A 26,716-nucleotide genomic window follows, 5' to 3' on the forward strand; every position below is an offset into this window, starting at 1 on the left:
CTCAGCAAAGCACCTGCTGCTTTGGCAAATGGCCTATCTTTTGAGTTATTAACCCTTAACATTTCAGTCTCTCACGTGAAAGAATGTCTCTGAAGCAGTTCCTAGAAAATGTCTTTGGCAAGATTACTACTCCTTCCTTAAAGATTACATCACATTAAAGCACCCTGTGGGAAGTTTTGCTCTTCATTATCAGATCTTGAGTGCTATCACACTGTCACAGCCCAGGCAAGGGTTCTCCTCGTCTCCTTGTGCACGGGTCAAGCCTGCTTAGGCACGCAGACATTGTGGGGTATGATACTTCCATTCATCTGTGCAGTGCTTTGAGGACTAGCAAGGGTTGTGCCTGATCTGTGTCTGCAGTCACGGGTGTGCTCACTGAAAGCTGCATCATGAATTATACCTGAGAACCTTTCCTCCTAGTTTGCTCCCTTTGACTTGGAGGATAGAATCAGGTGAATTCTGAATTATTTTAATATATTTTAAGCTGTGTCAGAACTTCTTGCCCTAGCTTACCCTAAGACTATTTTATCAATACTGCTTTATGTTACTAGAAATTCAGGGATCTAAGAAAAGTTATGTTTTGTTGCCATAGTGTTACAGAATCATAGAATCCTTTAGGTTGGAAAAGACCTCTGATATTAAATGCAACCATTAATCAAACACTGCCAAGGCAACCACTAAAACATGTCCCCATCTATGCACCTTTTAAATCCTTCCAGGAATGGTGACTCTACCACTATCCCAAGCAGCATGTTGACAGTCCTTCCATGAAGAAATTTTTCCTGTTATCCAACCTAAACCTCCCCTGGTACAACTTGATGCTGTTTCTTCTTGTGCTGTCAGTTGTTACTTGCGAGAAGAGACTTACCCCTACCTTGCTACTAGCAAGCCCCATAAAAACTCTTTTAATCCTTAAAGAATAATGAGCTTCACCTTGGGCAAGGTGAAAGAACATGTGAATAATGCAGAAGTTGCTACAGGCTGACAGTAAGTTAAAACACTGGTTCTTACTTACCAGAATGGAGGCCCATCTCTTCTTGGAATCAGTACCTTGTGAAGTTTTAGAAGCAGTAAAGCACAATTCAGATTTCATTATGGGTGTGCTTTCCTTCTGAATTAAAAGGTATTTTGCCAGTGACAATTTTCAGGTTGGATACTTGTGATGCAAGACCTGATGGCAGAAAAGACCATGATTATAATGGTTCTGCTTAATAAGAGTGGTCAGGGTTTTTTGAAAATAAAAATACCTTCTCAGCAACTTTCTAGCAGAGGAAGATGGTGTGTTCTGACTTTATTACCAGGATGCTTGCAGTAATTCCAGATACAGCAAACATTATTGCATCCAAAATGGGATTTTACAGTTAAATGATGTAATCTCGATTGCTCTGAAAAACTCTGTACAGCCTTTGAACAGTCCTGAGGGGCAATTTGGGATTGGTGTTACCTGGGAACATCACCTGATGTTCCCAGGTAACAAGGCACAGTGTAACAGGTAGGTGGTTTTCTCCCACCAGTTAGTCTCTAGCATGCAGTGCAAAAGGATTTTTTTGCACCACATAATTTGTTAGACCTTACGGCAGCTGAGGATATGGTCAGTGTTGGAAGCCCCGAGGTGTAAGTTACCCAAGTGTTGCAGAGCCCGCCAGAACACTGTGTTCTCTATCTGTGACACTGCCGTGCAGTGACTGAGATCCCTTATTCCAACATCAGCTCATACGGACTTTGGATTTAGGAAAAAATAGTTACCAGATTATTAATGTATGGAGCTAAATTGAGACCATGTTTTAAAATTGCCTTCACTTAGGTTCACTTGGTACTGGCTTCTGATGAATAGGATGTTGTCTTTAACAGCTCACTGGGATTTTCAAATACATCAGTACTGAAGTTTGAAAAGTGCTTGTGCTCCTTGAGGCATGGAATATAAAAGTAATTCTGAACAAAATTCTGTTCTTTATTTCAGTTTCACTGATGACATGCAAATCAGAATCTGTTGACCACTGGCTGTTCCAGAAATGATGTCAAAGCCAGCAAGGGAGACTTGATGTAGTATGACTCAAAACCAGAAGTATTTTGGTAAGTCACATAACATGCATTAAATAGTTGAGAAAGTGATCATTCGTGATAACAGGTAATTTTTTCTGCTCTTTGTACCTAAAATGTACTTTCAAGAAACACTGCTAAAAAGCACATAGACTGTTCACATTTTGGAAAGTGTTTGTTCCTTCAGAGGCCGAGAAGACCAAACCTTCATACAAGGAAGGCTTAGAACATCCTGCCACAGCCTAAAGTTGTGGAAAACTCCACAGTGTTTCAGCGTGGCATACTGGTTTTGGTCAAGTGTAACACAATGTTCTTCCTGTTTGTGCAACTTCCACCTTCTTTCAGAGTTATTAATTCACCTGTTTCAATTAGACCATCTTTCTTGGTAAGCCTGCACTACCTCAGCACATCAAGACTATTCTCAAGTTCAAACAGCATTGAAGAATATCATGTGCTTGAGTTTTGCATTGCTTTCCAAAATACATATTGATTGCAGCAGAATTTAAATAAAACAAGTCCCAAAACAAAATATAATTCTTATGCATTCACTATGTAAATATGATTTGCAGGGTTTTAGTATCTTTCTTGAACCCTTGAAAGCTTGGTTTTTAAGGTGGTATGCTGTAATACTGTAAGTTCTTGAATGTAATGGTGCTATCATTCTGCATGCATGGTTCTTATATACCTAGAGGACTCTTTAGGGGTGCTAATACAGCTCACAGTACTGCTTGACTTTCTTAAAGCTTCTGTGTTTACATTGGGGTTGAGAAGTCACACATTTTCCCTTCCCACCAGTAGCAGTCACCTCTGACGTGTATTTTTGCTTTCTTACATTAACACGTGTGTTACAGAGTATCTGTGCAGGTGATTAAAAAAAAAATGCTGTGTAGCACTTTGGTGTCACTGGAAAGTAAACAGAGGTGTGTACCCCACTCAGGTGAGGCTTCATATGAAAATGTAAGATGTCACTCAAAGGTAAATTGCATATGTGTCTAAAGACAATTTCTGAAGAGAAAATAATTTTATATTGTCATGGGCTCCTATCCTATTTTTACTAATGTCTCAGATTTGAGAAACAACTGAAACAGAAGCTTTGTCCTTACTGTAATACCAGGGTTTGAGACAGAGCACGCCCTTTTTGGAGGAGTAACTCACATAAATTCTTATTTTTCCACCCATAGAACTGTTGTATATACCTCCCATCCTGATTTTTCTCCCCAGAGTTTATCATCTTCTATTCAAGACCTGCTGTTCTCTATCCCAGTTTGGCCCAAGTAATAAGTAAATATTAATGATATTCCCTCAGTCATTGTATCTTGCTGCTGACATCTACGTAAGGAACAGATGATGTCCAGTGTTGCACCACTGTCAAGGCATGGAAGAGTCTTCCTTCACTTTCTGGTCTTCCTGATGTCGTTCCAATTCTAGTTGACATTATATGTCCTCTGGACTGGTATGCACATGCTGTTCCCTGCTTGTACGTGTTCCATCTGTTTAATTAGAGCCATGGAAGACATCTTCTGCACCTGAAGATAATATTTCTTGGCACTGCAGCTGGAGGAGCAGGCATCCACCCTAATCTGGGATATGACAAAAACAGCAGAGGCCAGCTGAAGGAGGGATTCCCAAAATCTTGATGTATGTCTCATGGTACTTGCATGAGAAGAAAACATCTGCAAAATGGCTCCAAATGCATTTGTCTTTTGCAAGTGCAGAGCCTGGGACAGAATTGGAAACAGCTGTAACCCCTGCCTCAAAGAGGTACAGATCATTTTCTATAGGAATGCTATCCCAGCAAAGTTAATTGGGCAACTCCTGATCTAAGGTATTAGTGTTTTATTATCATGATTTTCTTCTGACAACCACACATGAGCATTTACATTAGAAGTGCATCAGAAAAGGTCATAGTTACTTAAATAAATAAAGTTGGTGTTTTGGAAATAAGCAATTAAGTTATGAAATAAGTCTCTTTTCATATAGCTGCTGGCTTTGATCCTTTTCTGCATTATTTAAGACCTAAGGCTCCAGAGTTAATTCCTGGTGTCAGATACAGGATGTGGCCCTGCTGTGGTAAAGTGTTGTGTGACCTCCTGCACCAGGGACAGGGCAGGCTGCAGTCTGATAACAGCAGGCCCTGCTCTTCCCTAGGGTGGAATTCCTTGTCTTTGCAGCTCTGTCCGTTCGCTCCCATCCTTTCCTGCACAATCCCTTTGGCACTGGTTTCCTCTGGTTCCTGCCACAAAAGTCTGGTCACAGCAAAATATGTCTGATTTCTATCTTGATTGGCTTTTCCAAGGCTCTCAATACATTTGCTGCCTCCTCTCCACCTCCTCATCTGTATCTCCAGGTCTGAAAACTGCCTGCAGAAAACACTTGACTGGAAATAGGTGCCATAGGTGCCATCATGTGTCACCACAGACAGGGGAGTGGTCAGCATGTGCTCCAAGACTCTGAAAGCCAAGTGGAAATCTGCAAGTGGGAATTTCCCTTTGTATTACAGTCTGTCAAAAAGGGATTCCAGGAGTTAAAAAAGAATTTCTGTGAATTTGAATTGCATTCATTTTTTTTAAAAAAAGTGAGTTAGTGTTTACTGTAAAGTTCTTTTTTGACTACAGACTGCAGAAGGATGGAAGCAAAATATTTGAATTCTCTCTGTAAGGCAGCTTCTTTCTCTGTGCCTTTTTCTTTACTCTGTTTAATTCCCAATACCTCAGAGGCACAGTTTCCTCCTTTAGCAGGGACTGTGACCTTAAAAATAGCTTGCTCCAAAGTAAACACAGAAAGAACCTACTTCAATTGTTTCAAATATGTGGTAAGTAACCAAAACTATGTCCATGCTAAAGCTGAAATTCAGAGTCTTTTAGAGCTGCACCAGGCCTTTTGCTTCCCTGAGCTTTTGTATTCATGCTGGCCTCTGTCGCTGAAGACATTGGTAGATCTTGCAGTGCCATTGGTAAGTAATTTGTCCTTACCTTTACCACTCTTGCAAAATGTTCAGAGGGGACACTTTCTCTTTAGGTGAGGGCCAAGTGTGGCACTCAGCACCTATGGAAGTGGTGATCCCAGGCTACTTCCATGGCATTCTAATGGGCAGGACATCCCTGCTGCCTAGACCAGCTGGAAGAGTTGGTGATTTATTGAGCAGAGAGCTTGTTTTGTCACTTTTGCTTCTGGCTGTAGGCGTCCACTCTGGTCCAGCTGCAGGAGGGAGGCAGGACCCTTCTGCACTGGGGCTGTAGTGCAGCCACATCCATAGGCCTCTCCTGCCACCCCTGCCTCTGCTGCCCTCACATCTGCCCACGGCTGGACCAGAGCTTGCAGTTCCTACAGAAGCGTTTTCCAGGAACAGGACTTACCATCAGACAGATTTAGTGGTGAGCCAAGTCCTGACCTGTTCAGTAACAAGGCTGGTGGCCGTGTGTTAAAGCAGCTGTGAGCAGCTGTGCTCTACATTTCACTGAGGAGCCCTTGGTATTGTGTAACCAGTAAGGACAGAAGGACGGGAGAAAGGACATTCAAGTCTTCAAATTAAATCCCTTATGACAAGCAAGTATTGCAAAGGAGTGTTTTCAGTCTGGCCAATACCCTTGCATGGAAAAGCTGGTCAGGTCTTACAAACACCTCTCCCTCGGTAGAATTGTCTCCTTATCTTGCTTAGGGGGGGGTCTAAAACTGGCACAGATGCAAGAGTAATAGTTAAAACACAGGTGTTCCCTTTACTTTTCATCTTGCAGAGGGGATCTTTCTATCTCTAAATAAACTAGCTATTTCTGTGTGGTGTAGCAAATATGTAGTCACTTGAATATTTTCCTCTGAATATAGTCTAAAAGCATTCATTTATTTAGAAGGAATATGTATTACAGTGTTTTGAAGCCTCAGAAAAGGACTAAGAAACTTACGATTAGCACTGACAGCTTGGTTCCTTTGGGGTAGGGGAAAGAGGAGCAGTTGAAAAAGGAGCAGGGGGAAACGTCAAAAGAACATTTTTTGTACTTTTCCATCTAAGATGCAGCAGGGTTTGGGAAGATTTTCTTGATCCGTTGTGTTAGCCTGATCCACAGGGAACTCATTTTGAAATTGAATATACCAAAGCATTTATGATTTACAAGGGGTGGGGGGGAAGCCTTAAAAAATATCTTGTGTTTAATCTCTTTGTCACTATGAAAATATTGACAAAAAGTAAAAGAATGGTCTCCATTTAGATTATTATTCTTGGCTTATTTTAATGATTTCTTATTAAGGGCAAACTCCTATTAAGATGTGAGATTAACTCTTTCACAATTGCAAAGGAATAAAATTGATAATTACATCAAACTGTAATCTATTCTAAAGTATGTAATTCGTACTCAAAAATACATAGTGTGGCTGACGGGGGTGCTTTTAAAGGTAAAAAAAATATATTAAATAAGCTGTGCAGAATTTATGCTGCAAAATATCTTCAAAAAGCAGCTTCTGTGTAAAATCAGAAATAGTGTTAATGACACAATTCTTAAAGGATTTCAGAAAATAAACACTTTATGGTGGGGAAAAAAAAAGCAAGCATGAAGTGTTAACTACAGAGCCAGCACAAGGGTTCCTGGGACCTTAGCTCCATCCTCTCACAGAAAGCTCTCCATTTGTGGAGTGTGCTTTCCCTGGCAGTCAGCGAGCCCTCTGGGAGCCTGGTTTGAAGGACAAGTGCTCCCAAAATGGGCAAAGCAATAAAGAAACTGGAGTTGGTGCAGCACAGCAGCTGCTGATCCAGCCAGGCTGTGCTGCTATCAGTTACCCTGGGAGCCCAGGGCTGGCTCTGGGGGCATTCACTGTCACAGGAGGAAGAACGAGGTCGAGGTCCGTGCCAGAACTGCACCTTAGGATGTGCCCAGAGTGGGGCCCAGGGCACTGCCTGGAGGTGGCAGCACAAGAGATCAGGTCTGGGGCCCAGCCTCCTGCCCTGCCACTGGTGCTACCTGTGCTCATTAATTCAAAGGACTCTTAGGTAGCAGAAACTCATTAATGCTGGCAGGAGGGTGATTACCTGGCTCTGGGTTAGTAATGCAATGCGTCATGTTGCAGAACAGCCAGACCTGAAGCTTAAGCTCTCTGTTATCACTTCAGAGAGACAGATGTTACTACTGCCAGCCCAGAATTCCTAAAAGAAAATGCTAATTTAAACTACTTACTCCGTTAAATTCCCGTTGAATTAGCATTAGTAATGAAAGTAGTTGCATTGTTATCACTGTAGTATCTGAGGAGGCTCTTGGCCAGAATGTCATATGAACAGGAATGTCTGCTGGGATATTTAATTTCATCTCCCATGACAATGTGAGATTGTTCTCTTTTGTACATCTTCTGTTAACTCTGAGTGGTCTGGGTGATGTTTTGGTATGGGCAGAAGTTCCTCCAGGCCAGCACAAAGTACACAGTAGTGAAGTCCCTGTCTGAAGAATGGCAGTGTGCAGGGACAGCAGAGTTAGCATTCCACTGCAGGGAGACAAGATGCTCACGATTTCCTTCCCAGAATTTCCCACCGGGCTCTGGTTGTATCTGTAGCCAGTACATCTCCATGTCTCTGTAACCAAGGGAGAACTTTAGGATTGTTATTGTTACTCACCTGGTCCTGCAGAGACATCCCTCCTTGGAGGCTGTTTGCTGAGATGTGCAGAGGGTCCTTTTTGAGCCTCTCCCACAGCACATTTCACCTGGTCTCAGTGGTGCAGAGCTCTCAGCACTTAATGCTGTATCCTTTCAGTACTTAGATTATGCATCATTATACTTTTACTGGAGCCCAGTGAGGAGACACAGGTTTGGATTGGTTTGCCATGGGGACCCAGAATGAAGTTTGAGGTGTAGGAGGTATTGGTAATAAAGCTTATGAAAGGTAGCAAGCTTGTGCTTGGAGTTGTGAACCAGAAATACCACCGTCCCCACAAAATTCTTTTGGTGTGCAGGATTTGCTGGTTTTGCCTTTGGCTTCTTTTGTGTTGTAGTATTTTGCATCTTTGGAGTTGTGGGGTGGATTTCTTTGTCTCAGGAACCAGCAGTATCTTTACTGCTCAAAAAATTTTCTACACTTAAGAAAAAAAAGCATGTCAAAGAGATGTGCTATAAGTAACACAGTCTTTTTGTTCCCATTCCTTGATTTTCAGTATGGTTTCTAAACCTTTTTCCCAATATTTGGGGGTTGGTTTTTAATCCTTTTTCTCATCTGTCTGTAAACATCTCACTTTACCTTTCTCTTTTTCTGCTTACAGTCCTTTTCTTTTGCTTCCTTCGTGCCACCTCTTTTAGGTAAGTCAAAAACACAACAAGTGTGCCTCTGCCACCCTTCCTACCGTCTTTATTTAAATTGAAGTGGAACTGAAGGGTGTGTAGACCTCTGCTTTTCCAATGTCAGCAGGTGAAACTTAGTATATTCTTCCCAGGAGCACATGCAAACATTTTTTTCCTAATCTTTGTCTTGCTGTGTTTAAGTCTGCAGCTGCTGGATTCCACTTTGAGTTTCAAGTTCAAAGGTATCCAGACAGTCTTTGTGAAATATCACAGAATCCACTGAACTTCACCTGGGTTTGCAGGGAAGTTTTGTCAGGCCACAAGTTTCCCACACTTCCAGGGTAAAGCCCTGTGTTAATTCAGAGCTCTTTTCTCCCAGCTCACATTAGAAATATCTTAACTCCGAAGGATCACAACCTATAGGAACTTCTTCCTAAAATGCTTTCAAGTTTGTAGCAAAACTCAGAATTGCTTCCACAATTTTTGGGGTTTGTAACAAAAGCAAAGGACAGCTGTAATCCAGGTTGATTTTAAATCCATGGCTTTAGAGATGGGTTACTGGAAAATGTTTGTCAACTATAGGCTAAATTCTTCCCTTTTCTGAGAACATTTTACCCTGCTGTCCCTGGCGGTTCTGAGTCTTTTTCTTTTAACATGGTCAGGCTTTCTGCCATTTCTTCCAAGAGAGAAAGTTTCAGAATTTGCTTCTTGCAACTGCTTTTCCAGGTAGCTGGTTCACTCTGCTGCCTGCACTCTGGGAGGGGTCACCTATCCTTGTCTTTTGAGGGCCAGCCCTGCCCCTTCAGTCGCCTCTTCCTGGCCCTGTGAATATCCAGTAGCAGCATCACACTGGAGAATGAATGGAATAAAGGGAACAGAAATGCTTTGGCCTAAACCCTTTTAGCCTCAGCGTACCTGTGTGATCCTGTGTGTTCAGCGTGCCTTTGTATAGGAATGTACCTCTCTTACCTTTTGGTTGGTTTCATTTCTACATTACAAGTCCCTCAAAATCAGAGCTGCATAAAAATTAATAATGATTTTTTTTTTTTTGCCTTATATAACTCCAGGGTGTTGGGGATTTTTTACATCAGCCTTTCCAAGTACTCCAGTAGTGCAGCTGCTTTGTTTATTCTGTGTCATTAAGAAAAAGTAAGCAAAATCCCCTCAGCCTTTTTTTTATTTGTACCATAGTTTTTCTGTGTTAGAAAGTTGTAGGTTTTGGTTGTTGTTTTTTAGGTGGTTTGTGTTTTCTTCTTCTCTCAGGAAACAGTGTGAAATATCTAAATCTCTAAACCAGTAATTTGGCAGGTACCTAAATTTTTAATAAGTACCATGTGCTTTGCAGTCTTTCCTGAAGATTTGCATATTTGTTTCTAAGAATTTATCAGGTGCTAATACTGTTAGAAGGAGGCTGGTGGACACAGACTTAAAGAAAATATATGCCTGTTAATTCTTGGTGCTTTTTGCTTTTACCAGCTCTGGTGTTACTTTGTTCAGCTCTAGCTGTCCCTGGCTTATTACACATAAGACAATGAAATTTGAATCAAAAGTCACTTGCAGAGATGGAGGTGTAGGCTCCATTCTTTTAAGTGTTCATTTGCTGGTTATGTTGAAAGTGTTTTCAGAGTTGTGCAGAAGACTGTGAAGTTCCTGAGGCTGTAATAGAAAACATTGGTGTCTGGACTTTCAAGGGAAGAATGTGGTTAAGATTACAGTGACTGAGTCAGTGTCAATGGGTGGTCCTGAGTCCATGTGGCTGCCAGAAAAAGAGTGTCTGCTCAGAAGGGTGATGAGCTGCACTCGCCACAGTCAAACGGCTGGGAAAGGGCTGCCCTGGACTATATTTTTGCCTGCTCAGTGGCCAAATGCTGTCAGGTGGCTCCTCAGTGCTGCATGGCTTTGCTATAAATTAAATAAAGGGTTTGCCTAAAAACTGGGCTGTTGTAGAGCTGCATGCTCCTTTCGTCCCCGTGGGTCACTGCCTTTCCCTCAGCGCGTTCCCATTGTCCTGCTCAATGAGAGTTACAAAATGTCTGCCTCACTCCCACCGCCATTTTCTAGCCTGATTGTTGGATAATTAAGACTGTGCAAAGTGGAAAATAAACAGCATGGCGTGGGGGAGATTTCAAAAGGAGCACCAAATCTGCATGTTTTGTTTAGATATTTAATTGTTGCCGACTGGCTGCGTTTAAACAAGTGACTTTACAGTGTCTGGAAGAAAACAAGCTCCCAAATTTGAGGAGCTGACCTTGGGTAGATGCCATCAACTGTTCTTTTCTATTGGCATGAATGTGCTGCTGGCAGGGTCTCCCTGTAGCTGCAGTCTCTCACCCAGCCCTGAGTCAGAACCTGCTTACACTGTACTGGGCCACCAAATTATGGCACTGTCGTGGTTTAACCCCAGGTGGCAGCTCAGCCCCGCTCCCTCCCCTGCAGTGGGTCTGGGCAGAGAATCAGAAGGGTAAAAGTGAGAAAACTCATGGGATGAGATAAAGACTAAAAGATAAAGCAACACAAGCAAGGCAAAACAAGGCATTCATTCCCCTCTTCCCTTGGACAGGCAGGTGCTCAGCTATCCCAGGAAAGCTGGGCTCCATCACATCTTGGGAGAGTGTTCTCTTGGGAAAACAAACACCATCCCTCCAAATATCCCCTCCTTCTCCTCCCCCCTGCTTTGTATACAGGAGTGCCACCTTAGGTCCGGGATGTCCCTGTGCCAGTTGGGGGCAGCTCTCCTGGATGTGCATCCTCCTGGATGTGTATCCCCCCAGGCCTGTCACTGGTGAGGTGGGAGAAGAGCAGAAAAGGCCTTGGCTCTGTGCATGACTAAACTAAATAATCACTAAGACATCCCTGTGTTATCAGCCCTGATCCAGCACAAATCAAAAACACAGCCACTACCAGCTACTGGGAGGAAATTTAACTCTACCCCAGCCAGAACCAGCACAGCCATTTATTCCAAATACTATTTACAGCCTCTTCAATAATCAAGATTTGATTGAGAAAATATACGGTATTTAAAAATAAGAATCTTCAAAATAGCTGTAATTAAGCTTCTCCCATAGAGCAGCACATAATATTGTTCAAGAAAAAGAAAGGCATCAGGGTAGACTACAAATATGCTGAAATCAAACTAAAAATGCATGACAGGAATTGAAGGGACACTGTGAAGTTGTCCTGTTGTCCTAGGAAAGCAGTAACAGCTGTGTGAGGAGCAAAGTTAGTGGCATTTACTCTATTTCTCTATGAAATGCTCTGGTTTGTGTGTGTAACATGGGTGAGGGGGATGGGGAAGGGCACTTTACATTCACAGGAGGGTGCAAATTCAAAGCTGTTTAGAATTCTGCAATATCTTAATGATAATAGTTAATCCCAGTATCAGAATAGTACTTCTATTTTTAAAATGCAATCAGTCATTTTAATACATTGCACCCTTAGTGCCATACACCTCAAAAATGATGTCTACAGCAGTAAAAATAAAGCATCTGAAACCCTTTCGGTAGAGTCATTCTTCCTTTTTTTCTTACCCATCTAAGTACAGTAAAAGCTCAACACTGCAAGAAATATCTGGAATTACATAACAAGGAGTAAATCCTCTAAACAAGATTGATTAGCAGTCTTGAACTGAGTAAGGAGAGATAGAGAAACTGCTCCACCTGACTAAAGTTATCTAAAAATACAACATACACTGTTTAGTTCTTGGGATTTGGTTTTGACTTTTGAGGTGGGAGTTGTGTTCTGTCTTTTAAGAGGAGTACAATGAAAATTGCTCCTTTCTGTTTACTTCTCAGGAAGGTGTCCCATGTCTACCATGCTTTTACAGAAAACTGTTAATGTACAGGTGATTGAGGTTGTAGGTAATTAAAGTTCAGTTTCTCTCTCTGCTACAGTGATTCACACAAAAGCACAAGAGAGTCTTGTACATCTGTTCCTCATCTGCAAAATAAGGATTAATGCTTCCTTATCATTAGTGCTTATAAATTACTTTGAAGTTCCTCCAGTGTGCTTCAGATATATCTGTTACTATTGTTGGTGATGAAAATGTGAAATACATAACTCAGACATGTTAACAGCATATTAACTGAGAGGATTTTTAACACAACTTGAATATAAAAGTATCAGCACCATATTCCAGCAAATAACCAGCTACAGTGAGAGCATACCTTTACATCACCTCTATTTTCACTTCCACGTGGGTTTTCTCAAAGGTGAGTTTTTCCATGGGCCGCTTATTTTCTGAGACTGACCCTCAGTCTTGTTTTGATCAAAAGCTTTGCTTTTTTTATACAGGATCAGCAAGATCCTGTGTTTTCAGTTGTGAAACTGGTAGGACCACTACATTGGACTAAGAAGTTAAAAATTAATTTCAACCATTCTTGTAGTGATAAATGGAGAAGTTTTGAAAAAGATTTTTGGTTTCAGTTGAACAGTAGCCTGCACAAATAGGTATTTATATAACAAAAAATAACTCAATGAAAGCAAGTTTAGTTGAGGTAAAATTGTAGCCAAAAGCACAGATGATCTGCACACAGATCATAGGTTACAGAGTTAAGACATCTGGATTTCTAGTCAATTCTCTGAAGGTGTAACTAGGAGTTAATAAGGTTTGCTTTCCTCTTCCAGAAGAGCTTTTTTTATGTGGTGTCTGAAATCTGGCTTCCTGAGGGGATTAATAAGTGTTTTTCCAATAATTCAAAATAACTGCCTTGAAAATACAAGGCATCTTAGGATAGTCCTTCCTGACCTTATGTATTCATAGAAGCAATACTGTAATTTGTGATTTGCAGATGTGAGTGCATCCTTCCTAGGGACAGCTGTCCTAGCAATCAGGATATTTGAGCCAATACTTCTTTAAATCATTTGCCTTGATATCTAAGGCAGTATCTGAAATGATTTTTTTTGAAGTAGCAGTAAAGAGGGCTTGTATTTTGTGTTTGTCTGACCCAACAGGTCTCCTCCCATTACATATTTCATTTTGATGTTGATACACATGCTTTTGTAAATTATTGCACATTTTTATGTCAGATAGATTTATAAGTATATATGGGTTTAATTCTTACAGCACAAATGAAAGATCCTCTTTTAGGGTTTGTGATTAGTGCATGTTGAATTTATCCTGCCATGCCATGTATTGCTTGAGGGGTCAAAGGCAGAGTGCCACAGCAGAGAATTATCAAATGTCTGATTCTCTTTGTCACACTTTTCTGAAAAGGAGATGTTGGATATAGGAAGGGCATGGCACTGAAAAAACTTCAGTTGTATTTCAATATTTGAAGCACCATTTGTGCAAAATATATACACACACACACAACAGAATTGTTTAAAGCAGCAAAATACATTAACAACCTCCATGAAAAGTTTCATATTCTTTCATTAAGTTCTTGATATTCTTTCTCATGATTCAGGTTTTTTATTATTTTGAAGTAAGGCCTTTCTCTTCTGAATGTAGATTGCAAGTTTTTGCAAGTAGTTCACAAGAACTTAGTTTGACCAGTGTTTGGATACCCCCAAGGCAGTAGGAATACAAGCTAGTGCCAGATGAGTGACAGCTTTCATTCCTTTACAGAAAAGGTACAGAAGCAGTCATACCAGCTTTTTAAACAAAATTGTAAAACTTGCAGTGCCCATGATTCCAGAAGCAAAAAGGCTTGCTAACATTCAGCATCAGCTCCCTTAGGCTTCTTCACTTTTTATTTGGCTATTTTGTGTCTGATTACTGCTTCTTGACATTACCAAAGTCATTAATTTAAAAGATTTCAGGGGGAGAACCTCAAGCAAATTATGGTATTTTAAGGTCCTTACCATAGTTTCCCTTTGATATTAGACACCTGTTTTCATCTAGCAAGAAGGGATTTTTAGCTTCTAATCTATTAGGTTGCAGTTGGGATAACATTAATAGATCTACTTAAGATTTAGTCTGGTATCCTGCTACAGCTATAGGCCTTTAAAAATTATGTTGCACACCATACTTGTCTTCATCTCTAGATGGATGGTTTTGGGGGGACAGCCCTTCCTGAGAGCATGTATTATTAAAAAAGATAGAAATGAGTTATTTGTGTATTCCCACATGCCTTATTAAAGCCCTATGTATTATGTTCCTGTCTTACTCTACATGTTGCAAAATACTTAGTCTGCTTATTTCATCAGTTACCATGCAGTGTGGATAGCTGAAGTCACGACAGCCCTGTTAATCCTTTCAGTCCTAATACTTGTAGTAGGTTTTGTTTATGTTAGAAAGATCATAGTTTTTCTTACATGAAATACCAAGTACGTGAATGTTGCAGTTGTTATATTCAGAGCCTAGATGATTCATTATTGATAGAAAGTGGTGTTCCTTTCTTAAAGGAAAGGGCTGTTCATTTGGAATGTTCAGTGTTACAGTTCTCTTTCTGATGAAGATGATTTGGGGTTTGGTTTCCTTTTCAGCAACTAAGGATCATTCTAGCAAAAAAATATTGATGATCCACAACAGGGCACTCTCCATATCAAATATCTAGATGACAAAGTGTTCTGGGATTATCATACCCCCAAATGTTCTTAGAGGAAGAATTACTACCCTGTAGACTTGGTATGTCCCAGCTTATCATCCACATTTTGTTTGTGTTTTTTTCTTTGCTTTTGTAGAAGTGTTTTGTATGTACTGAAAGACATAGAAATTAGGAGACTTGTACTTTAGCACTTGTATATATAGCACAATGAAAGATTGGGGGAAATGTTGTGTTTGCCAGCAGAACTGGTATCCAAAATTTATGCATGTATAATATATGGAAATACAAGAAAAACAGTTAAAATACAAGGTAATAGTTAAATGTAGGGCAGGGGAGTTAAGCTTTTAGATTTCTTTAGTATTACATCTTTCAATATTTGACTTGCTGTATAAATTTGGGGGGCAGGTGTTTATTTGGGATTGTTTTCGGTTTGGGGAGGTTTTTATTTGTTCAGGTTTTGGGGTTTTTTTGGTGTTGTTTTAGGGGGGTTGATTTTGGGTTGGGTTTGGTTGGCTGGGTGGGTGGGTGGTGTTTTTTTCTTCTTGTACTTCTTTGTGTATGTATTTTACAGGCTCTGACTTTCTGGCCAGAGCAGACAGAATTACTTGATGCTGAGAACATTGTTAATTTTATGGCCCATTTTCACATGGAGATTGGCTTTTACTTCCCCTTTCAGTCTTTATTCTTCATTCAGTTGTTAGTAAGGTTTACTGAGCAAAAACACTGGGTGTATTATGGGACGAAATCTAATCAATGCAGCACTAAGGGACAGTCCTTCAGAGTCCTCCCTATGGCTGTGAGCCAGACTAGAGGTTACTACGAGGTTACTCTGTCTGACTTTCACCAAAATACCCATCTACTTCTGAAAAGGCTGCTGGCCACCCCAAACATGTGTAACAGAAGCCTCATTAATATGAGCTCCCAATATGTATATACACCTGTTGTAGCAGCCCCCAGCACAGAGCCTGTGTTTCCTATTTTAAACACTTTGCATGGCTGTCTGCATTCCCTGCTGTCTGCAGCTGCTGTGCTGTGGTACTGCAGGGCAGCTCACAGGCAGTACCTTCAGGGAATGCAGGAGGCTAAAGAAAGTGGTGGCAGATGGGAGTGGACCTTGCCAAGTGCTATCTTTCAACTTAGATTGTCTGAAAGATTCACTGGCTAATCCAGACTTTGTGATACAGAAGTATCCTCATTAGTCATGGCTTCAAGTGTGCATTTCTTTAATGCCTGCTCCTTATTCAGGTATTGATGCAGAGAATTGCATTGACATATGTGCAGGAAATCTTTATTTGTTTTGCAAGACTCTGCTTCCTAGCAAACTCTAGCTCTCCTGTTTGCAGAGTTTAACTCTTCTTAGAGTTGAATTATTAGAAAGATACATCACTTCCCTAGGGCATTTACCTGTTTTGGCTCTGAGTTCCAATAAATCATTTGGCAGCAAAATGACTCTTAAGATAAACTTCTCCCCTTTGATGAAATATTTGTTCAGCACATTCTACAGTATAGTTTATGTCAAGAGTTATACATCTTCCTTGTTAAAGACAAAAAGCAAAGGCTCAAAACCATTATCAGACGGTGCCGCTGATTCAGCAGAGGCACAAAAACTTCACATATCCAGTAAGCCATATATTTTCTGGCCCCCTCGCTTGGTTTTCCTGACAAGCACACTGGGACCTGCCTGCCAGTACTTTTAGCCCGTGTCATATTTTGTGTAAAACAACAGTAAGCTCTTAAGGAAAGTATACTGTTCCTCCAAGCAGACCCTGAGAAGCCTCAGGTGCTCTTACTTGCACACAGGTGGTTTGCAAGGAACACCCTCCCCTCAGCTGTGTGGCTCCTGTTGCACTCTGAGTGGACTGAAATATCTGCAAGCAGGCACACCTGCTGTTGCTTTCACAGTTTTCATAATTGTTCTCACAGGACCTCATTGATAATGCCTGCATTTTGGTTTTGCTTCTAAAAGTTTTCCATGGAAATTTCTGGTAAGATATGAATCCTAGCACCAGGTGTTGATGCTAAGAGGAGACTGCAGTTCTAGTGGCAATGAGCTGCAGTGAATCAGAGACTGAAGGAGCTTCAGTTCAGTTTCAGCTCTTCCCTATCTGCAGTGATGTACTTCCTGCCCGTACCATGTTGCAGCATTTGATTGTGAATTGTAGCCTGAGAAGCATGTGGCAGTTTCTGTATGCATGTATGTTTAAAAAAAACTTCAAGAGAAACAGCCTGCTCAGTTAAAAATGGTAAGAACATAAGAATTCTGGGCTAGAGAAGGGTCTTTTTGGCCTACTATGTTGTTTCCAGCAGTGATTAGTAGTCTGTGCTTATGGAAAAAATACAAGTGCTAAGTATATGGAATAAATAATCAGAAGTGTTGTGGCTGATGAACTCAGACACTGCATGTGCAAAATATCATGGGCTGTGGCTGCAACAGGTCAGAGAATTCTTAGGAAAAAGCCTGGATTTGTATGGTTGGATCCACAGTCGCATGTTGGGCATAGGGACCAGCCACAGAACAAACACCAGACAAGTCTGGGACTAGGCCCACAGGTTCCAGCCATTTGCAAATAATCTGTTTGTAAAGGCATTCATCTTCAGTGACAGTAAGTACAAGAATGTTCAAATGCAATTAATTACTAACTTACTCCTAATAACTTTAGTAACCTGCTTGTTTCAATAATGGATTTGATTTGTCTGGTTTCTTTTTATATTATTTCAGCATTTCACCCCATTTCTGTAGTCTTTGTAGGTGTTGGACTCGATGATTCTTGTGGGTCCCTTCCAACTGAGTGTATTATGTGATTCTGTGTTTTGAGGACTCAGATTGTAGAAGTTATTTTCTGTTGTTAGTTGAAGTGGCATCAAGTCACAAAAATTAGCATTTTGCACAAAAGCATTGGAGTAAAGTTGGAGTCAGGCTGTAGAGCTTATGAGGACAGGAAATAACTGTAGTTATTACATCTCAAATGTCTTTTGCAAAGATTACGTATTCCAGAGAAGGTTAATAGCCAACACTTTCCTAAAATGGGATCGGTGGTGCTATTTCATAGAGATCCTACTTCAGTGGGGTTCCAGTCAGTCATGTTGTTGGGCTGGGGGGTTAATTAATCAGAAAGATAATTTCTCCTTTCTTCCCACAAAAGAAACATGAATTGCTCTACAGTAAACTGGGAGTTTTCCATTTTAGCACATACCAAGAGTCAGTTCTACATGTGGTGCTCCGTACTCCACTACTGTCGTGATGTGTAAGAGTAGCGTTTCAATAACCATGAGTTAAAACAGCAATCCTGTTCTATTGCAGCCTGCCATGGTAAAGGGTGGCTTATGCCATTGCCCTTCAAAAGCTGATACCCAGGTTGAGCTGAACCAAGCACACTTGATTTCCAGTGCCAGCCATTAATGGCTGAGCTTATCATTAGTGCCGTTTTTTGGTGCACTGCATTGGTGAGGAACCACCAGCTCTGGTGGTTCTGGGCCAAAACTAGATGTAGACTTGAGCTTAACTGTCTTGGTGTGTAGATATCAAGTACAAAGGAAATTCCACACTCTTTTTCTAGAGCAGCATTATCATTAGTTCTCTGACTCTCAGACTGGGTCACTTGCCTGTCTCAAAGACCACAGTTCACATGTTCCTGCTGCTCATCTCTTTCTGCTTTTACTCATAACTTAAAATATAGTTCTTGCTAAACAAGATAATGCTTGTTGTTTGGGTACAATATCCCTGATGATCAGTAATGCCCTCATTCAGAGTAATACATAAACATATCTTTGAGTTCCATATTTCAGCAAGCCCTTGAGGGCCCTGGAGTGCAGGCATTGTGCATTTCAGGGTGAAGGTTCCATATAATGTTTCTTGTTGTGCATTCTCATGTTTCAACAGAAATATATCTGGCAACTGTTGCTCTACTATAGCCAGTCTCAGAGAGAGGGTTTTCTTATTAACTCTCCGGAGAAGAAATTTAATATGACCCAGTCATGAAAACACTGACATTACTGAATAAAGTCCTTCATGTCTAAACATCTGCAGGATTGTAGCCTACTGTAATAATGGAATAGTCTGAAAACCATGTCTCTAAAATCTCAGTGTGGCACTGTATCAACACATACTCTTTATACAGCCTTAAGGCTATCAAGTTTGAAGAGTTTCTTTATCTGTACCATTTCTATCCCATCTTGTGTCTGGACATTTTTCTGCCTGTAAGTTCCCATTGGCCAGATGTCTGACTGAGACTAAAGATTATTTTCATGCATTTTTGTACACTACCTATATTCTGTTTTAAGGAAAAATATACACATGCATTTTTTTCTTTATTAATAAACCGAGTGACAATTTAAAATTATTTCAGCTGTTCAGATTGGTACACAGATGTACTGCCACATTTCAGAGTGAGTTAAATAGAGAGCAAAGCATTACATCACCTACAGAGCTGAGGAAGAGGAGGTGGTCTCTGACCACTAAAACAAAACAAAGCAGTGCCAAAGTGGTGAGTTTGAGAAAGACAGTCCAGACTGTTACCTCTTCTTCTAGATTGTGTGGGGAAACTCTGATGCCTTACTGCCTTTCATTCCAAAGCCAGGTATTGTCCCACAGTGGGTAACCCAATCCTGATTTTTAGGATGCTTAACTCTTTATAGGACTTTGCTCTCAGGCGTAGCAGTGAAGAGAATACTCGCTTGCATTTACATCTAATTTAGGTGCATGTGTAGATAATTGTTACTCCTAAGCTGCTGCTATGGAGAAAGAAGAGGCTCTTAAGGGGATGGTTCTGGGTATGTTAGAGGTGTACTGCAGATTTCCCTCTGAAAGACCCTGTCTGTATCTGGACACTGTACTATCCTATCACCTTCAGCTGAGACAGTAAAAGTGAGCTAGATCCTCTCTGTCTCTACCTTTCTGTTCTGTAAACAAAGGCAGTATTTTTTCTCCTGTGAGGTTGGCGGATAACATTAAAAAGAAGTTGTGAAGCACGTGGATATTGGTGGTCAAAGACTGAGAAATGCCAAAATGAGAGATGTCTTTTGTTAGAGGAAAGCAGTTATTGAAGACTGACTTGGAATGGATTGTTATATTTATCCAAATTTTGAGGCTGTTGTGGAGAAAAGTAACCTTTCTTCATAAAGCAGTGGCAGAATTAGCTGGAAAAAAAGGTAGAAGTGGTAAGAAGTGAATAAATTTAGCATGTGATGTGATGAGAGGGAGAACAATCACTGCATCACTTCTTTGGAATGACCCAGAGTAATTTATGTTGCATGTGCAAGGGATGAGGCCCGGGTAATCGTGCTGTGAGTTCAGACAGCACTCAAAGGGAGAGTTCCAGAGGTGGGACAGGGCTGGAACCCACAGTCTTGGCGTTATCAGTACCATGCCCTTGAGCTCATTTCAGGGTCAGTCTCACTTGTGAGAGGGTTAACATTTACTGAATATTTGTTCCATTACAGGTGGTGTTCCTGCACAGTTTAAGTGGATATAATTGTTGAGAGGGCTAATGTTTACTGAATACCTGTTCCACTAAATTTGGTGTTTCTGCATAGCTTACATGGATATAGTTGTGACAGGCTCACCATTTTATAATATTTGTGCCATTAGCATTGCTTATTAGGGACTTTGAGTGTTATTATGGACTTCTAGTGTTATCTCACCCTAATCCACACTGAGGAGATCTGTGAATCTCAGCTCCCCTTCCCTTCTTATAGTGAGGGCATGAGGGAGTGTTTTTTTTAGGTTCCCCATAGTTCTATCACTATCACCATGCAAGAAACCAGGAATTGTTTTTTCACCATACTGTATGTATTTTTATATGAGATAGTAATTTCTGTACTTGACTATGATTACACAGCATATGTAAAGATATTACTGACACAAATGCATTATCAAAAATGTTAGTGTCCCTGCTAGTGAGATTAAACTGCTGAATTCTACATTTTAGGCGTGATTTATACCCGATGTATTGATGTCTGTGATTGATCAATTAATTGGACTGTAATGAATCTTTCTGCTGGTGATTGGTATAGTAATTTTAAAGGTTGGAAAACAAGGATGATATTACGGGGTAAAGGTTGAAATATTTTTATCTGGTAACTTTTCTTTAAACTCACTTGGCTGTGAAAGTAGAGAAAAGTTTTTTTTACTCAAAGCTTTCGAGGTTTGCAGCTATTAAATTGACTGGTCTCAGGAACTTGTCACAGTGCTTCCCTGAGGGTAAAGTCATCCCTCCACGAAGTGCCATTCATGCCCTACTTACCCTCAGTTAAGGCTTCCAAAATAAGTTTGCAGTGGGACACTGGCCTTCTGAAACTCAATCCTCACCTGCAGAAAAGACTTTGGAAAGCTTTGTTTCGTATCTGTATGTCTGTTCCTCACTTTTTCCATTATAAGGATAACCAAATTTTTTTTTTCTTTCTCTCTCTTTAGAAACAGAAAGAATTACTTGCCGGGGAACCAAGTTAAAAACTAAAGAACTGAAGATAGGCCATCTCTACAGAGGAAATTACAAGGTATGCATAGTAATCACACTGGAGATTAATTTCTTGCTGGTGCTTAGGCCTTCATGGTACATTAGTTATGGCAATAAAGTTTAAACACAGTCCTCAGAAACATTGAAAAATATGTTTGGAAAAGACCTTTTTTATTCTGTGTGCTTCCTACACTAAGCAAAGCAAGTATTTATTTGGTTATAAATATCTTTGAGATGCACCTTTAAACCCATTACTGTGCTGAATTGTAGCTGTGTTTCTGCAGGTAAATGGCAATCACATTCAGTGAATTGTTTTTTTGGCTGAGGCCAGTAAAAACAACTCTTCTCCCAACACTAAAATTTAAATCCCTCCAGATACTATCAATGGTCATTCTTGAGACTTAAAGTGCTTGTTTCATGGACTCATTTAAATCACTGTATGCTTGGTTCAGCAGTGTTACCATTTTCTCTTCCTCATTTATTACCATCACAAGGAGATGCACTTAGAACCTGTCTTGCATTTGCATGCATTTGAACTGCATTTGAAGAACGTGTCATTTTACATTTCTCATCCTGAAAATTTGTGACTTAAAGGATGCAAAATCAGCACTCCTAACAACTCCTGCCTCTCAAATATTTTCTATAAATTGAACGCTTAATATGTATCCAGTGACTGCTCAGAGACCAGCACAGGGCTATATGCCACTTAAGTCCTGAGGTTAAATGTTACTTCAGTGATGCATAAAATTTGTATTGACCATCTGCCCAGCATTGAGTTGAACCCATTAATGAATAGGTCTCCCAATATCACTGTGAGATAGGGAATTATGATCTCCGTTTAACAAGTGATAAAACTGGGCCCCAAGGTCTTACGTAACCACTTCAAGTCCTACAGGACGTGTCTAATAGAACCAGTAAGGAAGCCCAGCTCACCTGACCTGCCATCCTTCCTACTTGGACACCCCTGCACCTGGTATCCTTTTCACCATGTTCTGTTATCAGCAGCTATACACTCTTTATGCACAGTTTCAACCATCAAATTCTATTACAAAGAAACTTAAAACACAGCTGATGTGACCAGTGATTCCTTCTTGTCCATAAAGAACAACATGAGACACAAGGCAGCACAAACTGCACCAGATGGCCTTCGTAACTGGAGCAAGTCAGCACAAAGTGACAACAGGGAGAGCTGTTGTGACCTTCCTTTCTATTTTTTTTGCATAATGTTGAGAGGAAGACTATGCAGATCATGTAGTACAGAGAGGAGCTGCTGATAGAGGGCAATCAGTGCTTTGCCTTTTGTAATCTTGCTCAACATTTCTTTGATTTCTTTAGTAAATGTCAGGTCACATGCTTGCATTCTAAAGCTGAAGTATAAATCATCTTCTCAAGTGACAGAAACTGTCATTTTCCCTTGCAAAGTATTTTTCTAACTGTGTCTTATGTAACTGTTACAGTTGTTGACATTTTTCTTAAAAGCCCTGTTGGTTTGACACTCAGGATTCAGTATAAAGCTATAGACTTGGATAGAGAATTCTTCTGCTTTTGTTTGTATCTCTTCTCCTTTCCCATGAGCTGAAGAAAGAAATATTATGCAACTCTGAGTCATGCTGTAGAAAGGTGTTGTATTTTAATATCATTAGAATTTCAAAAGAAGGAGAAAGATAAACCTTAGCATAGGTGAAACCGAGAGTTAATGTGCTTTAATTATAGAAAGTGGCTATTAAATTTTGATGGGATGCTATGACTGATACTTCAAATAAAATGTTGATGTGGCGAAGTAGGGAGTGTCGATAATGAGTTGAGTACTAGAGAAAGCCTGTTGATTTTTATGGAAAATATATTTATAAAAAATACATGTTCTTTAACCAAATATGTTCTTGTGGAGCTATCCATAGGAAAGAATCAGAGTATAGACTTTTTATGTCTGTCTTGGCTTGTGTCTACAAGAACACAGTCCTATATAGCTGTGTCTTGGCAATAATGCAGGCTGATAGTACTTGTCCACGTGAGATGTTTTACTGTGCCCAGTTTAAGGATGATTCTGATTCCTGCCTTAAGACTGGTAATCTAGCGTTATTAATCTGCTTTCCCTACCCTTTCATGCCTGCAGAAAAAACTATTGATACATCTTTCTGACAGATCTTTCTCAGAAGAAACAGCTGCAGAATGTGGAATCAGTTATGTGAAATTCCTGTTGGCAAGATCTTTGACCCTGAACTTCTGCTAGATCCAGCTGAGTGATCAAAGAGAGAACTTTTGCAGGTATTCTGTGTCTTCACCTTAATGAGAAGCAAATTATTCTGGAATAATAAGTTCAAGAAACACTTGTGTTCCTTCTGAGGGAATGCTACAAGGGTGATCTGGAATGCCAGGAGCTTGGTCTTGAGTAGGCCCATTAATCCCATCCAAGTCCAATGTTTTATTTAAATTTTAAGCAAGTTAGAGACCTTTATGGTAAGTGCGGGGTATTTAGGACTCTCAAGATATCCTAGGTGTCTGTATTGGCATAGTTTTCATCTCTCAAAACCAGCATCTGAATTGTTTGATTAAGTATCCTGTGGCTGTCAAAGAATATTGCTGAATCTAGAAAGGAAAGTCAGGTCTTGATCCTAACATCTCTGCTTTATAAAGAGATACTGTCTAATAGCCTTCACAGTAAACAGCTGAGCTCAATACAGACACATGCTAGAAGGGGCACTAGTCCCTGTTAAGAGGAGTGAAAAGTGCCCTCCTCAGTCCCATGACTAACAGCCAGACTCCTCACTGATTTAGAGCAGCCTACCCTGGCATCTGTGGCATCTTGTGATCATGACTTTGAGGTTTGTAGAATCACAGTTCCCTTCCTGTCGAAGCCAGAAGCAGGAGATGGTCTCTGTGAAACATGTGCCCTGTGTCAGTCTGGGTACTTAAACAATCTTAGCACTGAAGCTTCTCAAAGCTGGTTCATGGGCATTACAAACTTGTTCTCCTCAGAACATAGAGGAGGAATACAATATTTTACAGGTGAGGAAGTGCAGCACAGTTGTGAATACTTTAAGATGCATAACCTCAACAGAAAGGGATAGATCTTTAGAAGTTGTCAGTGTGGGTCAGCTTGTAGCATTTTCAGGGAGACTGACAGCCAAGTTGCAGTTTGCCTTTGAAAAGTCTGATGAGTTATTTTAACATCTAAAGAAGGCAGAAGAAATGAGCTTATTTTTTTGAAAACTTGACCCAAGTATTGGCTCAAGATCATGAAAGAAATACGTGGTCCAGTTGGTAAATTAATCCAGCTCACTTAAATTTCTGTGTGCCCAGAGAACCTTCCTCTCTCCCACCTTGCTCACTTCCCTATTCCAAAGATATTTTTTGCTGTACTTGGAAGGCAGTGCAGCTCTTCTGTGCTAATTAAATCTTTCTTTCTCTTACTGCCAGCTGTAACAGAGGGAAAATCCCAATAGGACTGTCAGAGAGTCCTGTTGTGCTCATTAGACCATACTGAGTCTGGAACCCTAAAGTCTCCAAAGGCTTACTGGATAATCTCTTTTTAAGACCTCTGTTGGTACCAGTTATTTCAAATAGCAAGCAACTATCAAGTCTCAGGAATCTGCAACAGTAGGTCTCCCCAGTCATTGGATAAAACAACTTGAAGAGACCCCAGTGCCAAAGGTTCTCCAAGAGAGCTGGAGAGGGACTTTGGATAAGGGCCTGCAGTGACAGGACAGTGGGGAATGCCTTCCCACTGCAAGAGAGTAGGTTTAGATTTAACATTAGGAAGAAATTCTTCCTTGTGTGGGTGCTGAGGCCCTGGCATGGGTTGCCCAGAGAAGCTGTGGCTGCCCCATCCCTGGAAGTGCCCAAGGCCAGGTAGGACAGAGCTTGAAGTGACCCAGGATAGTGGAAGATGTCCCTGTCAATGTCAGGGGCTGGAACTGGATGATCTTTGAGGTCCCTTCCAACCCAAATCGTTCTGTGATTCCATGATTCAATAGCCCAGGAAAAAGAAAAGGAGGATAACTGAAATTTATGGCTGGAGCAAGAAGTCAGAGGGACCATTTCCAATTGTTTGTTTTAAGAAGGTTTTTAAAGGAAAAATATTTTTCACTGGCGGGTTTTTTGAATGACTGCACACACGCACAGCTCAGTATTTGCAAGGCCTGGAGGAACACATTTTGATTTTCTGATGGAAGACTGCAGTCTTCAGCCCTCTCAATAGTAGAACATTGCAGCCTGGATTTCCTGTTGATGTTTCTAAATTGAACTTTAATCAATCTTGAAAAAGGATTTTAATAACCTGAATTATGGTCCCCAGTGATAGATCTTCAATATCAGAGTGAGCCTAGCCATACTTACTTTTTCATATTCAGCATTTCTTCTGATATTTTTTGCCACCTGTTAGGAATGTGTATTTTAAGAAAACCTCAGTTTAGGGAGTGTCTTTTCCCAGCAATTTTTCTGTGTTTAAGTGGAATCTTTTTACATCATTCACATACATTTTTCTCATTTTGAAGCAAATTATTTTTTTAGGAACTCCTGGATTTCAAAATCTAAAAATGGAAATTCTGTTCCCTCTCCAATTATGACACAGCATTTGTCAGTCACACCAGATGGGGAAGATGAGCCAAGAAAGCAGCATAGATAGTCAACCAATTTTATTTTTTCATGTTGACGTTTTTCTGTGAGGAGGCAAATGTGCTTTTTGACTCAATATAGCGTTTTAAGTCCTGGCTTGTCTGTTCAGAAGGACTTAAGAGTTGGCTTTAATAAAACAGAGTGGAGAGATTAGAAAATTCAGAGCCTTTCTGAGAGAACAACAAATACCTGAAAGGTGCTGCCTTCATTTTTGACCAAGAAATCTGATTAAACACCCCATAACTGAAAACAGGATTTTCCTTTAGTGCTCTTTGTGCATAGTGTTTTATTTGCTGCAGAAAAGATTCTGTACAGTGCTGATTCTCCAAAGCAGATGGCAAACAATGATTAACCAGTTCCTTCCAACTGCTCACTCATGAGCAGACACCAAGTTGAACCAGTTATTCATATTGAATTAAGCTTTAAAAATATCATGACCATAAATGTTCTCATCTAAATGGAAACTTTCCCAGAATAATGCACTTGGGGCTGGATGGATATCTTTAAGCATATTTCTGGTGGCAGAGGGTATAAAGAAGTAAATTATACTAGGATACGGTTATAGTTCTTGATGTAATTTAAAATTATTCCATTGTAAGTAAAATAGTGATGCACAAGGGCAGGACCTCTGATCCACGTGCATTTGCAAGGCTGTCCTCCGCAGCAGTAAGTGTCTTGTGTGGCTGCTTAGTCTTACTATCCTGTCTAAAGCTTCTTTTACGATTTGAATGGAAGCACTGCTCTAACAGTAGTATCAAGGATTTTAGATTTATGGCATTAAGAGCTAATGGGAAGCACATTTGCTGGTACATTCACATTCCTAAGCTGTTCTACTCATAGCACTTCAAGACCAAGTGAGGCCTAGGA

At 40.4% G+C, this 26,716-nt stretch overlaps 1 protein-coding gene across 1 annotated transcript in view; it reads left to right on the forward strand.

Annotated features, from left to right (window-relative positions):
• LOC144246307 (uncharacterized) overlaps window positions 1–26,716 on the forward strand; it is a 135,040-nt gene that overhangs the window by 71,640 nt on the left and 36,684 nt on the right. Inside the window, exons 10-12 of the mRNA XM_085569101.1 lie at window positions 1,961–2,073; window positions 21,193–21,275; window positions 23,378–23,500. The gene's annotated coding sequence lies outside the window, so the exon portion shown is untranslated. The remainder of the gene's footprint in view (window positions 1–1,960; window positions 2,074–21,192; window positions 21,276–23,377; window positions 23,501–26,716) is intronic.

This window comes from Lonchura striata, chromosome 1A, assembly GCF_050655825.1.
Source record: "Lonchura striata isolate lonStrDom1 chromosome 1A, ASM5065582v1, whole genome shotgun sequence".
Classification (NCBI taxonomy): domain Eukaryota; kingdom Metazoa; phylum Chordata; class Aves; order Passeriformes; family Estrildidae; genus Lonchura; species Lonchura striata.